This window comes from Lissotriton helveticus, chromosome 1_1 (genome assembly GCF_964261635.1).
Source record: "Lissotriton helveticus chromosome 1_1, aLisHel1.1, whole genome shotgun sequence".
Classification (NCBI taxonomy): domain Eukaryota; kingdom Metazoa; phylum Chordata; class Amphibia; order Caudata; family Salamandridae; genus Lissotriton; species Lissotriton helveticus.
This window is the reverse complement of record NC_136057.1, coordinates 1,403,819,908-1,403,835,402: the sequence shown is the minus strand read 5'-3', so window position 1 is coordinate 1,403,835,402 and position 15,495 is coordinate 1,403,819,908. Positions and strand designations below refer to the sequence as shown.

General features: G+C 46.3%; 1 protein-coding gene across 50 annotated transcripts in view; it reads left to right on the top strand.

Annotated features, from left to right (window-relative positions):
- NFIX (nuclear factor I X) overlaps positions 1-15,495 on the top strand; it is a 5,476,577-nt gene that overhangs the window by 3,393,443 nt on the left and 2,067,639 nt on the right. The window contains exon 19 of one of the 50 annotated variants that reach the window (XM_078684512.1): positions 9,827-9,890. The exons of the other annotated variants lie outside the window; for them this stretch is intronic. The gene's annotated coding sequence lies outside the window, so the exon portion shown is untranslated. The remainder of the gene's footprint in view (positions 1-9,826; positions 9,891-15,495) is intronic. 50 annotated transcript variants of the gene reach the window in all.

Sequence of the window (15,495 nt, the reverse complement as noted above, 5' to 3'; positions counted from 1 at the left end):
GAGAGAGTATGTATCCAAGTGAAGAAAAACTTGAAGCAGCAACCACACGGTAAAGGCATTCAGTAGGAGAAGAGAAAAAAAGAGCAAACAAATGCCTTTTCCCTCCTCCTCCTTTAACCTAGTACTCTTCTCCTTTGTGCTCCCCCTCCTTTGTGACCCCCTTCTGTATTTTCCTTAAGCTAAGAAATCTTGTAGTCACCCACGCACCTGGAAGAGCCACGATCCTCCCGGGCTGTGACGGGACGAGTCTGCTTTACTCGGAGTCGGTGGAGTACCGTCGGCCAGTTCACCTCGAGGAGCACCAGCTATCCTCTCCTTCTCTTCGTCCTCCTTCTTTGACACGGGAGCAGCCTTCTCTGCCAAATAAGCCCTTCCTCCTTGTTGTCGTGTTCCAACGTTTTCCATTTCTCTTCTTCCTCTGTTTTTGACCCGTGGCTCCTCCCTTCCTCTTGTCCTTCCTCCACCTGGAACATGTGACTTCCCACGTGGGTCGGCCTGCGCTGTCCTAAAAGGGATCAAACCCGCTCCCATTGTCTTCCAAAGTGGATGATGGAACTTCAGCCACCAAACTCCACGCAGGCTGAAAGTAAAGATGGGGAGCTATATGAGACGGGATGGAGTCTTGACAGTCCGTCTCATGCATACCCGCATCTCTGACAGGGGCTTCCTGACACATGTTTTGGTGTTCCAAACTGCAATGGGGTTCATAATAAGCTGGGAGTGCAGAAGCTATGAATGAATGTATGAAAGTTTACTGTTTTAGAATATACAGGATCAAACTCCACCCTTGAGTGGAATATTTCAAAATGGTATTTAGCATGTGCATTTACAACAAACATTACCGCACCCTCTGTGTTAGTGGCGCTGCTAGCCAGAAAATGCTACGTGACCGGTCCCCTGACATTTACTTCTTCGGAACAGGATCTTCTTGCATCATTATCAACAGATTCAAAACATGAAATTCAAAACTGAAATCAAAATGGCAAATAACTTTGTAAAAGTTGTTAGAACCCCGTTCAAAGGACCATTTGGGAAGCAGCAACTGAGCCTAACCGTGGGGGTTAAAGCTTTTTACACCTGATGTTGTGGGGACCAACTTAATATGGGTTCTGAGCAACGGGATGTTATCATTGGACTTACAGGATGCGTTTTACACATCCCTGTCTCTCCTACTCACAGGCGTTACCTACAGTTCACGGTCTGCCAGAAGCATTGGACCTTCAGGACAAGTATTTCTACATTCCTGTCCTGCAAGCCCACAGGAGTTACCTGCGGTTCACGTAGTCCACAGGCCTTTCCAGTTTGCGGTTCAGCCTTCTCAGAGCCCCTCGGGCATTGACGAAAGTGATGGCGGTGGTTGCTGCACATCTGTGGAGAAATCAAAGTCTTTTCCTACCTCGACGATTGGCTGTTGAAGGTGGGCTCGCCTCAGACAATTGTCTCCCACCTGCAGACTACTGCAAACCTTCTGCACTCGCTGGGGTTCACTATCAATGTGCCCAAGTCACACCTGACTCTTTCTCAGACACTCCCTTTCATCTGAGTTGTTCTGGATACAGTGATGTTTCGGACTTATTCTCCTGAGCAGCGAGCCTTGATATTCTGGTTATAATACCGATGTTTCAGCCTCTACCTTGGATTTAATTGAAACTGACTATGAGGCTGTTGGGCCTCATTGGCTCCTGCATCCTTTTTGTGACACATAACTGCTGCATATGAGGGCTCTGCAGTGGGACCTGAAGTTCCAGTGGGCACAGCAACAGGGTAATCTCTCTGACTTGGTCCATATCACAAAGGGAACTGCATAAGACGTGTAGTGGTGGATAGCAAACCACAATTGGGTCAGTGACATACCCTTCTCCCTTCCCCACCCAGACCTGACTGTAGTGGCCTATGCTTCACTTCTGGGCTTGGGTGGCCATCTGGGACGGATGGAGATCAGAAGACTCTGGTCTCCGGTAGAATCTGGACTCCACATCAACCTGATGGAGCTCTGACCGATCTGACTGGAATTGAAATCGTTCAGTCAGGGGAAGGCTAGTGCAGGTGTTCACAGACGACATTAACACCATGTTGTATTGCAACAAACAGGGCGGATGGGGTTGTGGACCCTTTGTAAAGAGGCACTCCAACTCGGGACATGGCTGGAATATCAGGGCATATCCCTGGTGGTTCAACACTTAGTGGGCTCTCTGAATGTTAGGGTGACAAACTCAGCCATCGATGCCTAACAGATCACAAGTGGCGTCTCAATCTGGAGGTGGTGCAGGGTCTCTTCCAAGAATGGGAGAGCCTTGGTTGGATCTGTTCACCTCTGTCGAGAACACACAATATCTACAGTTTTGTGTGCTGGAGTTTCCTAGGGTGCTCTCACTCGGATATGCTTTTCATCTTGAGTGGAGCTCAGACATCCTGTACACCATTCAACCAATACCACTCCTGCTCCGAGCTCAGGCCTCCTGTACAGCTTTCTCCCAATACCACTCCTACCCAGAGTCCTCAAGTAGATCAGGAACGACCAGTCCCAAATCATTCTGGTGGTTCTGGATATGGCACTGAGAGCCTGGTATCCCAAGCTGTAGAGCATGAGCACGTGTCCTCCAATCAGGCTGCCTCTTTGGGAGGATCTTTTGTTGCAACAACAGGGCAAGGTTCTGCACTCAAACCTGAAAACAATTCGCCTTCATGCATGGCGATTGAGGAACGATAGTTGACAGGTTTTGTTGACCTTCTGCTCAGTCTGTAATGTTATCTTGGCAGCCAGGTGCCCTTGCACAACACAGTATATACCTTCAGTTGGAGCAAGTTCATGGCCTGGTGTACAATAAACAAGTTGACCCTCTATTTTCAACCCTTTGTTTATTCTTACCCTAGCCCAGCTGGGATCTGCTTTGGGCACATTGAAAGGTTTTCTGTCTGTTATGTCATCATTTATGTGTTTGCCAGATCAGCCATTCCTCTCCAAGTCTCCTATTGTAAACAGGTTTCCCAAAGGCCTACATCATATATTTTCACCAGCTCCTTTCATTATGCCACTGGGGGACCTCAACTTAGTTCTCACTTTTTTGATGTGTGCTCCGTTTGTGCCGCTCTGCAACTGTCCTCTCAGGCTCCTTTGCATAAAAAATACATTCTTAGTGGTGATAAAATCTGCCCCGGTCAGTAAACTACAGCCACTGTCATCAGTGCCTGTAGCTCACCCTATCATCTACTCAGACAAACTGGTCCTTCTCACTGGAGCATCCTTCCTACCGAAGGTGGTAACTCCCTTTCATGTAGGTCAATCCATAACCTTGCCTACCTTTTACGCCCCGCCTCACCCCTCTAAAGAAGAGGAGAGACTCATCGGATGAACCCAAAAAGAGCATTATCTTTTTACCTTGACTGTAAAAAAGAGTTCTGTGTAGATGATCAACTCTTTGTTGGGTACATCGGAGACAAAAAGGAAAGGCGGTGCACATACAGACCATCCCTTGATGGATAGTACTTTGCATTAAAATCTGCTACGCCTTGGCCAAAAAGCAACCTCCTGAATGTTCGCACGGTCATTCTACCAGAGCCAAGGCTACAATCGGTGAGTTAGCTTGTCGAGTACAAGTCCTGGATATCTGTCAGGCAGCAATGTGGGCTTTCCTGCTTACGATTAGGAAGCGCTAATGCCTGGACAGTCAGGTCCGATGAGACGGGCATTTTGCCAGTTCGGTCCTACAGAATTTCCTCAAGAAGTTTCACACACCTTTAAAAAGCCTACTTCGACCCCGTCGCCGACTGCCTCGTCGACAGGAGCCCCATCGATGACGAAATCACCTTCTACGGATGTGGGAGTAACCTCGTCGATGACGACAGTCTCCACTTCATTGCCATCCTTAGCATTGTCTACGTTGAGGAAGACGATGTCATTGTCTACGACTGCTAAGCCATTGTCTTTGACGATCAAGTTTAAGAAATCTTCGTCAACGCCCAAGCCAGCGTCACCGGTATGATCGACGACGAGCGCGTCGACCCCCTACGTCGACCAGGAGTGTTCCGTCGACATCTCTTCCATCGACGACAACTTTGTCGACGGGGGCTCCATCGACGACTACTCCGTCAATGAGAGCTTCGTCGATGTCACCTTCGGTTGTGTCTGTCGGTGCTTTACCGTCGACGTTGATTACATCAACAACTGGCTCGTCGACGACACCAGAGTCCAAAGTGGACAGTGTGTATGTTCATCTTAAAATCACAAAACGAACGTTGACGCCTGCTCTTACTTTACCTAGCAGGGTCCAACCGTTGCCTCCGTCTCACCTTCTGGAAGATGAGGAAGATTCTGACGACGACAATATGTTCAGGGATGCGACAAGTCCTTCTGAACTTCACGTCAAGTACCAGGAGAGTTCGGACTATGACGAACAAGAGCCAGAAGACCAGACGTATTATGCCGGATGACAGCCATCTTCGCCAACCTCCCATGGTTTCTCTGCCTGCGTCTTTGGTTTCTGACCTCCAATTTTTAATTTCTGACTACAAATAGAGATTTCCTACTTTGGCTCCGTCTCCTACTCCAGTTGTCTCTCCGCCATCAATGCCACAGGCCCACCTCCGCTTCCTCAGTCCGTGCCTATCGCAACTCCACCTCCACCTTCCACGGATGATGAGGAGGATGATCAACAAGAGGAAGGAGAGCTTCATGATTCCCAATCGGCTCATGATGAATGGGATGATTACGTGATCCCTTGTCCAGTGTCCCCAGTGCCTCCTCAAGCTGATTTGCCTCCTGAGGATATTGGGGGTTTTCATAATGTCTTGGAAAGAGCTGCACAGTGTTTCCAGATCCCTATGCCTTCTCACCAGTGGGATTGTTGCCTTTACAACTTTAAGGAACCTTTTAAAAAGTCAGTGAGATCAGTGCCTATTATAGACTACATCTGGGATCAAGGTGTGAAGATCATGCACAACCCATCTTCGGTTCCTCCAGTGTTGCCTCGTCTGGACAAAAAATACAGAGCTCTGGACACCGCTCCGGCCTGCCTTACCGGACATCCCAAGCCTGATTCCGTCATCACTCAGGCGGCTCAGCGGGAGTCTAAAAACCCTTCTGCCCCACTGTCTGCCCCTCCAGACAAGGAGGGCAGACGACTAGACAATATTGGGAAACGTTTTTCTACCATGTCTGCTTAGACAGTGTGTGCGTCTAATTCCTTAGCCGTATTGGGGCGCTACAACAGGCAGATGTGGGCAGACATTGCACCATACTTGGGGGCCTTGCCGGACGACACAAAGGAAGAGGCAAAAAAGATCTAGTTAGAGGGCGAACGTTCGGCTTCCGAGATCATCGATTGTGCGATGGATATCGCCTCTATTGGTATCCGCCAACTGGCTGGAGCTGCGGTCTTACGACGCCAAGGTTGGCTTAAGGTGACTACATTTCGGCCAGAGGTCCAGACTAAAATTCTGGAAATGCCGTATGACGGTCATCTTCTTTTTGGAACTCATATCGACGAAGCTCTTCAGGACATAAAAAAGATACCGACACGGCTTGGGCGCTGGGTACCCTTAATTTAAAAATCCCCCTTTTCGACCTTTTCGAGGCTCAAGGGGTAGAGGACAATCTTCCGGTAGAGAGGACTACCAACAATATAGGTCTTCCTACCCTTCTTCCAACCAACAATATCGGCCACAATTCCAACAACGCCAACAGCAGCAATCTTCATACAATAAGACCTCCTTTCGAGGAAAGGGAGGATGACAGAAGGATACCACCTGGCATCAATGACTTTCCTCTACTGCCGGTCTCCATTTCTTCTCCACCTCCACCCTCCAAAGTAGGAGGAAGAATTTCCCATTTTTTACCCAATTGGAAACGAATAACGACGGAGCGTTTGGTCCTTCAACTGGTACAATTTGGACATTCTCTGGAGTACATTCAGACTCCTCCACAGACCCCTCCTCGACCTATGCTTCACAAAAATCTGCGCCTTTTACTCCTGGAAATCTCACTAATGATCGAGAAAGGAGCTATAGAGAGGATTCCTCTTCATCAGCAGGGGCAAGGTTTTTGTTCCCGTTTTTTCCTGGTGTGAAAAAAAGAGAAGAAATGGAGACCAATCCTGGATTTGAGAAGTCTCAACAAATATATAAAGAAACAATCTTTCCGAATTGTCACCATTCAAGAAGTGCTGCAACTTCTCAATGCAAATGACCACATGGTATCTCTAGATCTTCAAGATGCCTATTTCCATATCCCAATCCACAGGAATCAAAAAAAATATCTTTGGTTCGCCGTGGCAGGCAGACATTACCAATTCCGGGTCCTGCCCTTCGGGCTCAAGTCAGCCCCACACATTTTCACAAAATCTTTTCTCCACTGGCTGCATACCTCAGGCAACAACGTCTTCAAGTTTTTCCCTATCTCGACGACTGGCTCGTCAAGGCACCTTCTCTGGACGGCCCAAACAGATCTTCCAACGCCTGTCTACAGCTTTTCAATATCTTAGGGATTACTCTCAATCAGGACAAGTCCGTCCTCCAACCCTCTCAGCGGATAAATTTTCTGGGTGCTATTCTCGATGCAAACCAGAAGAAAGCTTTCTTGTCACAAGAGCGACAGGCCAAAATTCTTCAATTAGCGGACTGCATAAGATCCAAGAAGCTCCTCTCAGGACGCCTGTTCAAATCCCTGCTCGGGATGATGTCATCTTGCATTCTGTTGGTTCCCTACTGCCGCCTCCACATGCATCCTCTTCATGAATCACTCTCTGCTCAGTGGATTCAAGCAGAAGGTTCATTCAACGATGGCATTGAAGTGACCCCTCAGATGGTCACTGCTCTACAGTGGTGGACTAGTCCACGGAACCTTTCTCAATGCCTGCCCTTCTTGCTTCAAGACTCTCCACAATTAGTCACAACCGATGCGTCCCTGGAAGGTTCGGGAGCTTTCCTCCAAGAACTCCGGATCATTGGAAAGTGGTCTCCTTCCGAACGGAAGTTTCACATAAACCTCCTCGAGCTACGGGCTGTGTACCGGGCGCTCCGGGCATTCCTTCCCAGGATCAAAGGTTCTTTAGTGCTTGTCCGGACGGACAATACTACGACAATGCACTACCTAAACAACCAAGGAGGTACTCGTTTACTGCCACTATCTCGAGAATCTCAAAAGATCTGGACTGGTTACTTCTCCACAACATTTCCCTGCGAGCGGAATATGTTCCAGGAACAGACAATGTGCTGGCCGATTCAATAAGCAGACAACACACAACATGTCACGAATGGGAATTGAACCAACGGACTCTCGATGGCATATTCTCTCAATGGGGCACCCCTCTCTTGGATCTATTTGCCACCCAGCACAACGCCAAATGCCACAACATCGCAAGTTGGGATCCCCAACGGGGGTCACTAGGGAATGCATTTTTGATAGCATGGTTCAACGTCTTTGCTTATGCTTTTCCACCAATTCCCCTGATTCCCAGAGTCCTCAGGAAGTTGAAGGCAGAACCCTGCACGCTAATCATGATAGCTCCAGTGTGCCCTCGCCAACATTGGTTCACGGAGCTCCACCTTCTCTCCCTGGAACTGCCGATTCCTTTGAAGCCGTTTCCCTCTCTCCTCACAATGGACCGGGAACAAGTCCAACACCCGGATCCAGCATCTCCCAAATTATAGGTTTGGCTCCTGAGTTCCGAGAGTTCCATGGCCTAGACATCCCTCCAGACTACAGGGCAATTCTGGCTCGGGCCCGATCCGACAGTACGAACAAGACAAATTCCTTAAAATGGAAGAGGTTCTGCATCTGGTGTAAGTCTAACAATGTACACCCTCTCTCTTCTTCTCCAGAACAAATATTGCTTTACCTTCTCCATCTGGCGACCTCAGGTCTTGCTCACTCCTCTATTAAAGTTCACTTGGCTGCAATATCCCGGTTCAGGAGATCTTGTGAAGGCCCTTCTCTTTGGTCAAATAGACTGGTCAAACAATTTCTCAAGGGTCTGTTTAGGACTTTCCCTCCTGTAAAGTCACTACCTCCAACTTGGCAACTCAGCATAGTGCTGGCTCAGCTTATGAAACACCCTTTTGAGCCGATACACAAAGCCAATCTCAAGTTTCTTTCTTAAAAGACAGCGCTTCTTCTAGCCCTTACATCTGCAAGGCGAGTAAGCGAGATTCATGCATTCTCAATTCAAGACCCTTGTATTCAACTCAAACATGACAGGGTTATACTTCGAACGGATGTATGACGGTACGACGCGTACCGTCACAACGCATACTTTTGCAACGCGTCTTTTACAACGCAAGTCGTAACCACGACTTGCGTTGGGGGCGCAGATAGTAAATAATATAATTTACTATTCCAACACCAGTCCCCGTGGATACTAGGGAAGGTGTTGGAATAGTAAATTTACTATTCTTCATCCTCTAGCGCCCTCCAGCGCAAGTCGTGGTTACGATTTGCATTGTAAAGGACGCGTCCCAAAAGTACTGCGGAGTAAAATCCGCTTCGAAAGGGATGTTCCCCACTTCGAACTAATCCCAAGTTTGTGCCCAAAGTCCCGTCAGACTTTCACCTCAATGAGCCTATAGTCTTATGAACCCTTTTTCCAAATCCTCAGACAGCGGTTACAGCGATTACAAAAATATAGTTGTAATAAATATCGTTTACAAAAATAAACACCCAGATTCATCATGCTCCTCTTTTGCGAGTCCTTAATAGCGATTATTAAGGAATCACTATTAAAGACTCGCAAAACGGGATGCATGTAGAAATCGCAAAATATATAGCGATTTCTACTGCTTCCTTATTTGCGATTCGCTAATTGCTGATCGCAAATAAGGAATGACTCCCCATTCATTCCTATGGGTCAAAAGGCCCCTAGGAATGAATGGGGAGTCATTCCTTATTAGCGATTAGCAATTAGCGAATCGCAAATAAGGAAGCGATTTCAAGGGCACCCCTGAAATGGTGATTTACACTGGTGTTGCGCATACACAATTCCACCTGACATGTGTGTGTGTAACATCCAACTTAGAAAAATGCACTAAAGTGCATTTTTCTAAGTTTTCGCTATTTACCACGAAGTCAGACTTCGCGGTAAATAGCGGCCAAAAATTGCAAATTCGCAATTCTAAAATGGTTCATGAATTGCATTTAAGGAATATCAAATAGAGATTCCTTAAATGCAATTCCTCGCAATTTAGCGATTTTAAAATGAGAGATTTTTGCATTTGGGATGATGAATCCCAAATGCAAAAAAAGCGCTCGCAAAGGACCAGATTCTCAGAATCTGGCCCTTTGCGAGCCGATTCTTGCTTCATGAATCTGGCTGATAGTTTACTAAAATATCTATTTATTAATAATGTTATGTATTTTAGTGTTCTTAATAAGAAATGTTTGTCATTTTATTATATGTTTTAGAATTTTTCTACTCATTAATTTATTTTAAGTTTAATTTTGCGTTATTAGTTCCGTAGCGGGTTGTGGGTTTATAGGGGAATAGGGTGGGAAGTAATTTATTATGTAAAAATAATTTATTAGTTAATGTGTTAATTTATTAATTAATTATAGTTTAATAATTAGTTAATTAATTTCAATTAGTCCATTAATAATTAATTATGTTAATTGTTTAATTTATTTTAGGTGTGTGTTGTGGTGTTTATATATGTAAATGGTGTGAAGGGTGGTAATAAATGTTTTATTCATTATTCAGTAGTTTAAAATTAATTTCTATTAATTATTTAGTAAATATTATTTGTAATTGTGTAATTAATTTTAGGTGTGGTTAGGTCTTACCCGTTTTTGATCCTTGAGCGGGCTGTAACCCTGCCCTCTCTATATTTTCCCCACTAGTTGATTCCGGTGTGAAGAATACCCCCGCCACCGACCCATGAAGTGAAGTGAACCCCTCCTTCATGTAATTATAAATTGGCACTCTCCTCCTTACTATACATAGCCCTCCTGGTCCATTGTGCGAGTGTTTTGGCTTTTAATTGTTTGACTTCAAATTGCACAACTCTTTGTGATCCACATGTGGAAATCGTGATAATCTATAAAGTTGCAGTGTGTTTAGTTAATTACGAAAACACATACCGGCGCATTTTCGGCGCCTTCGGTTTGTTAATGAGAGCGAAGAGTGATCTCTTACCTATGATCCGATTAAAATATAATCAGACTACCCTCAGTAAAAATCGCCATTTTTGGGAATTAAAGAGGGCTATTGGTGAAGAGCACTTAATTCGGTGGTGTCTTAAAAAACGATTTGTGGTATGTAAAAAAACACATTCATTTTTTCATACTTTTTTTTTTTTTTTAAACCTTTATTCGTACAGAAAGGATATACAAGGCTGGGCCTACAACCGATCTGGCCGGCCACAACATGTTAAAGCAGTCAAAAATTCCAAAATAGTAGTCACAGAATCAGAGTAAAATTGTACATTCAATATAGTCGTTAAAAAAGCGGGGGAAGTATGAGGATCTATACGGCCAGCAATCAGGAGTAATATAGGTTAATTTTATAATATAACGATAGGGCGTATGGCAGGCTCAGCGAGAACAAAACAATATCCGGATACCCCGCACAAATCATTAACAGCCAAAGGATAAAGGGCAGCAATGTAGAAATGGCAGTACTATACACATCGGTAGAAGGACAGACGTAGGAAGCACAAATCAATATGCAATCAATAATAACTTGGCGTACCCACCACCCAATAGCACTTGGATATAGAACAGGGGGGCCGGAATAGTAATATCATTAAAACTAGCCCGTCATACTAACCTGGGGAGAAAAAGAAAAGGGGAGTGGAGGAAGAGGGAAAAGGAAAGAAAAGAAGGAAAAAAACACAGATTAAAAGAAGAGGAATGCCGCGTCGGAACAAGCTCCCCATAGCAAGGAACACACATAGGAACAGGGGAATCGCAACGATGAGGGCATGGGAGTCGCAGCGGAAGCAGCAGAACTTTAAGAAGAGGAACAGCGACGTCACATATCCCACCCAATCATACCACGGGAGGCAAAGGATAGACGCGGCAACCCCATAAAGAGATACAAAAGGGCCATAGAACTGAAGAAAATAAAACAACAAAAAAGACCCAACCCACCCATCCCACCCAGCACCCATGCAGAAGGCTACGGCCTATCCTCCAAACAGCGCGCCTGTCGCCCTAAACCAGAACCCGAAATATAGTGGAGATAAGAGAGAAAAGAAACAGAAGACAAAAAAAGATACGGAAACAAGATAGTAAATAAGAGGGAGGAGCATGAGGTCAAAAATAAATACGGTCGGCTACAGCCCTCCACCCAACCATTAACTACAGTACATGTGTACCAGAACGATATAGACTCGAACACGATAAAACTTTCAGAGAGGTTTCTCATAGCACTATGAATATGGGCAACTCCGCCATGAATTCGTATACCAATAATCTTTCGAGGGCCATGCATCTCACCCCAATCCCTTCTTCACTGCATTTACCACCCACCAAATAACAGCCTGAAGCGTGCAATACGATGCGAGGCAAGCACACAAATGACAAAGAATACGATACAGATGCTGGTCAGAAAGGTCAATGAAAAAGCAAGTGAATAAAAATTCAAGTAAGCAATCCAAATATATCAGCAACAGCAACAGGGGCAATAAAAAACAGGAGTGCAGTCTCGTCGTTCGAAAAGGCGGGAGTATACTGGCAAAATAGAAACAAGACCTCATCAAGGTAAAAACAAGCAGCAGTCCGCCATCTTTCTCAGGCACCCGGGGATGATCGGGCCCTCGCACAGTGTCTAAGTCTCCAGTTTCCGAACATCGAACAGGAGGTTCTGAAGCCGCCGATGTACAAATCCGTTGGTGGATAGCAGCACCATATTTCGGAGCCATCGAGGGGGGTGAGGCAATGGTATCACCGAGGCAAGGGGGACCTTGAAGGAGCGTCCACCCAAGATGGCGGTGGATCGGGACAAGTCCCCAGGAGCACCGGGGGCCAAGGTCGCGTGTAAAGATCTCAAGGCAGCAAGAACGTCGCCGATCGTAGGCTCACGTCCACATGGCCATCCTTCCGCGCAATCTAGCAACCGGAGATCGCCATCAGGAGGAAATCCACAGCTCCAAACTGCGGCAGCCATTTTGTAAATTCAACCCCTTCCCCACTCTCCGCCACCCCCGGAGCAGTACACAAATGTAGGCCTTTACAGATGTCTGGGTGGCCCCGGCAATGACCACCGCGGTGCAGAAAAGAGAGCCCCACCAAGCGGAAGGTTGCCTATGGTCGAGCCGGCGCTCCTCAGAAGTATAGCTCGAGCGCGAGGGTCCAGGGTCGATGAACGGAGCGGCGGCGGGGAAACCCCTTTACACGGTTAGTCCATGGAGCACCACGCCCCGCACCAGCCTCACGGCCGCCAAGGCAGGCCCGGTTCAGGATCACCGGGGATTTCTCACAGTGGCTCTCTCTCGTGGTGCAGTCTCTCGGCCGGGGCCACCAGTCGCCACAACGCCAGGCCGGATCCAATAGGCGAAGCCCCGGTCTCAGCTTCACAAAGGCCCCGGTTTCCGCGAGAGGGCACAACTCCGGATCCTCCGCAAGTCGGAGCCTCCAGGTCAGACGGTGAGTGGGAGCGAAGTGTTGCGTTTCTCTTTCTTCGAAAATGTATCGTCTCTGGGCAGGATATGTAGCAGGATATGTGAGTCAGGCCAGAGGGCTGACGGAGCCGAGCTACAAGGCGACCATTTCGCTCGCGAGCTTGGCTCCTCCCCCCCCCAATTTTTTTTTCATACTTATGATTGCTTGTTTGGTCGTTTCTTTGTTTTCCTTCCACAGATTTTAAAATCCTGGATATACCAGGGTGATCCGGTAATAAGAAACCGTGAGTCTTGGAATCTTGTTCTTTCAATTACACTGAGGTCAGGGTACGCCTTAGCGCGCGTACACCGCCCAGTGTTAGAGTTTGGTCCTGATGAAAGCTCGGCCAAGTTGGCCATCATGAGCAGAAACATGTCGACCATTTGTTGTACCTAATAGGACTTTTTGACTCAAACTTAAAGTCAAACCTGTCCATTAACCTTTTTTTAACGACGTGCCTGCATCAACCTTTATTAAAGTTGAGTTTAGGTTGGAGCTCGCACTCTTTTATTTCTACACCTTCTTTCACCAGCACTTTTCACACTGTTTTTAAATTAGCAACCAGCTCCACTGCAGTTGCAGGTGTAGTAGCACACCGGGCACGCATTTGGCCTGCCCGGTGAATATAACCCAATGATGAAGCATGTCACCCAATAGACGGGTGAGTGAGGGTTTTATAAAAATCATTTTTGATTTTTCTCCACTTGACACCCACTGTTTTTCTTTGTGTTTCACTTTCAGTGTTTTCATTATTTGAGTCACTCCTCTGTTGCTAAATTGATGTTGTGGCAATCCGCCAGACATCCGTCCCTGAATTCCCCCCCCCCGCCATATTACAATGGCGGGGGGCCGCAGCGGGAGAAAACACCGCTCGCCTGTTTTCCGCCCCGGTCGCCCTGCGGCCGGGGCGGAAAATGATTAATATGGTGGCGGCCAGCCATATTAACATGGGCTGTGTGTCATGCTTTTCCGCGGCGGCAATGCCGCCACGGAAAGGCAGGCGGTGTTCACTCTGGGGCCCCCCTGCGGGCCCCCAGAGTGAAGCAGAGTGGGGACATGTACATGGGGGGTACTTGTGGTACCCCCCACATTTACATAAACAAAGTGGCAGGCACTGCGCGGTGCTTGCCGCTTTGTTTATGTAAATGCTGCAAAGCATTTTTAGTATTGTGGCGGGCGGTGCAGAGAGCACCGCCCGCCACAATACTAAAGATACAGGATGTGCCCGCCACTGTGGCGGGCACATCCTAATACCCCCCACGGTAGGATTGCACACAATTGTTGCTGTCATCCCATATGTCCTGACCTACTCCAACACTGGTTTCTGCCCTCCTTCTAATTTCTCTCTACTGAACAGCTCCATCCCCCCCGAAGTCCATACCATCGAGAATCTCGTATTGAGATAGATCTCTAACTTAGAACACCAAAAAATATTCACCCCTTACAACATTTCAGTACTAAAAAAGCAGGTACTACTTAATCTTAAACAAAACAATTCTCTGATAATCAAACCAGCATATAAGGACAGCAGTATAGTTGCACAAAATATAGATTAATACAAAACTGAAATCATGGAAAAACTCATTAACAATGAGCGCTATTCAAAACTTAATACTTGCCCCACCAAGTAACCTCGGAGTATGATTTCTGAGATCATCGGGAGAGGCAAAGCAGCTGGATTTATAAGCCAATATTAATTCCTATTCTTAAACACTAGAAGTTCTTGATGGCAGTTATCATTACCTTACCCCAGATGCACAAAACACAGGACTCCCCGCCACCCCCGTAGATCTGAAGTATCTGGGTGTCTAGCCGCTGCCCATGCAGATAAAAGCAGTGGGGCAGTAGGGCTGGGCTGGGAGTGGGGGGATTTGACAGATGACCACAAGGGAAAATTAAATAAATAATCAATTTTCCCTCGTCATTGTCTGTCGCCTGCCCATGGGCGTGGCTCCATTTATCAGACTATTGGCAGGTATATCAATTTCTTTTTCAAATAACTTGTCGCCAATACTGCATGCTATATCAGGGGCAATATGAATCGAATCAACCATATCTAACATCTTCCCTGCGATCAGAGCAAGTGCCCATTGTGTACAATGAACATTGAGTCATTATACACTAATAGCCCCTAACTGGAAGGCATTGAAATCACCAGAAAAACTCTGGATGAAAGAGTATATCCACACCCAGTGTCTAAATCCTTTAATACAGAGTTGCTCAAATTTGCTCTTACACAAAATTGATTTAACTTTAACTTAACTTTTATCAACAAGTCAAAGGGACTTCTATGAGGGACATTTTTGCCCCTAATTTTACAATTCTGTTCATGGAGGACCTCGATACCGAGATCATCCTCTCCAACTATAACCCATTCCGCAGCCATCTAATGGTATGGAAGCAGTATACTGGTGATATTTTCCTGATTAGGGACTGGTAGAAACCCCTGTAGAATTTCTTAACTGGCTTAATGTCTACTTTAGAGGTCTCAAATTCACTCTCCAACATAGCAAAACGGAAATTTCCTTCCTCGACATTATGATTAAAACAATAGATGGTGAACCATATGCATCCCTTTACTGCAAACACATAAAAAGAAACACTTTACTGACCTACTCCAGCCTCCACCCCAGAGCCCTACGAGACTCACTTGCCCTATTCACAATTTTTGCGCATAATGATGAATTGTTTCTTTAAACATGACTTCTTTAGGGAGGCCGATACACTGTCACATAAACTAATTTCATGAGGCGATCCACGCAGACTGGTAAAAAGATCAATAAAGAGAACTTGGTACTGTCCGAAGAGGTATTACTTATCTCTAAGGAAAAGAAAAACTCGGATAGGCTGGTGTGTGCTACAACATTTTCACCAATAGCCAAACAAGTGAAAAATGTTGACATTGG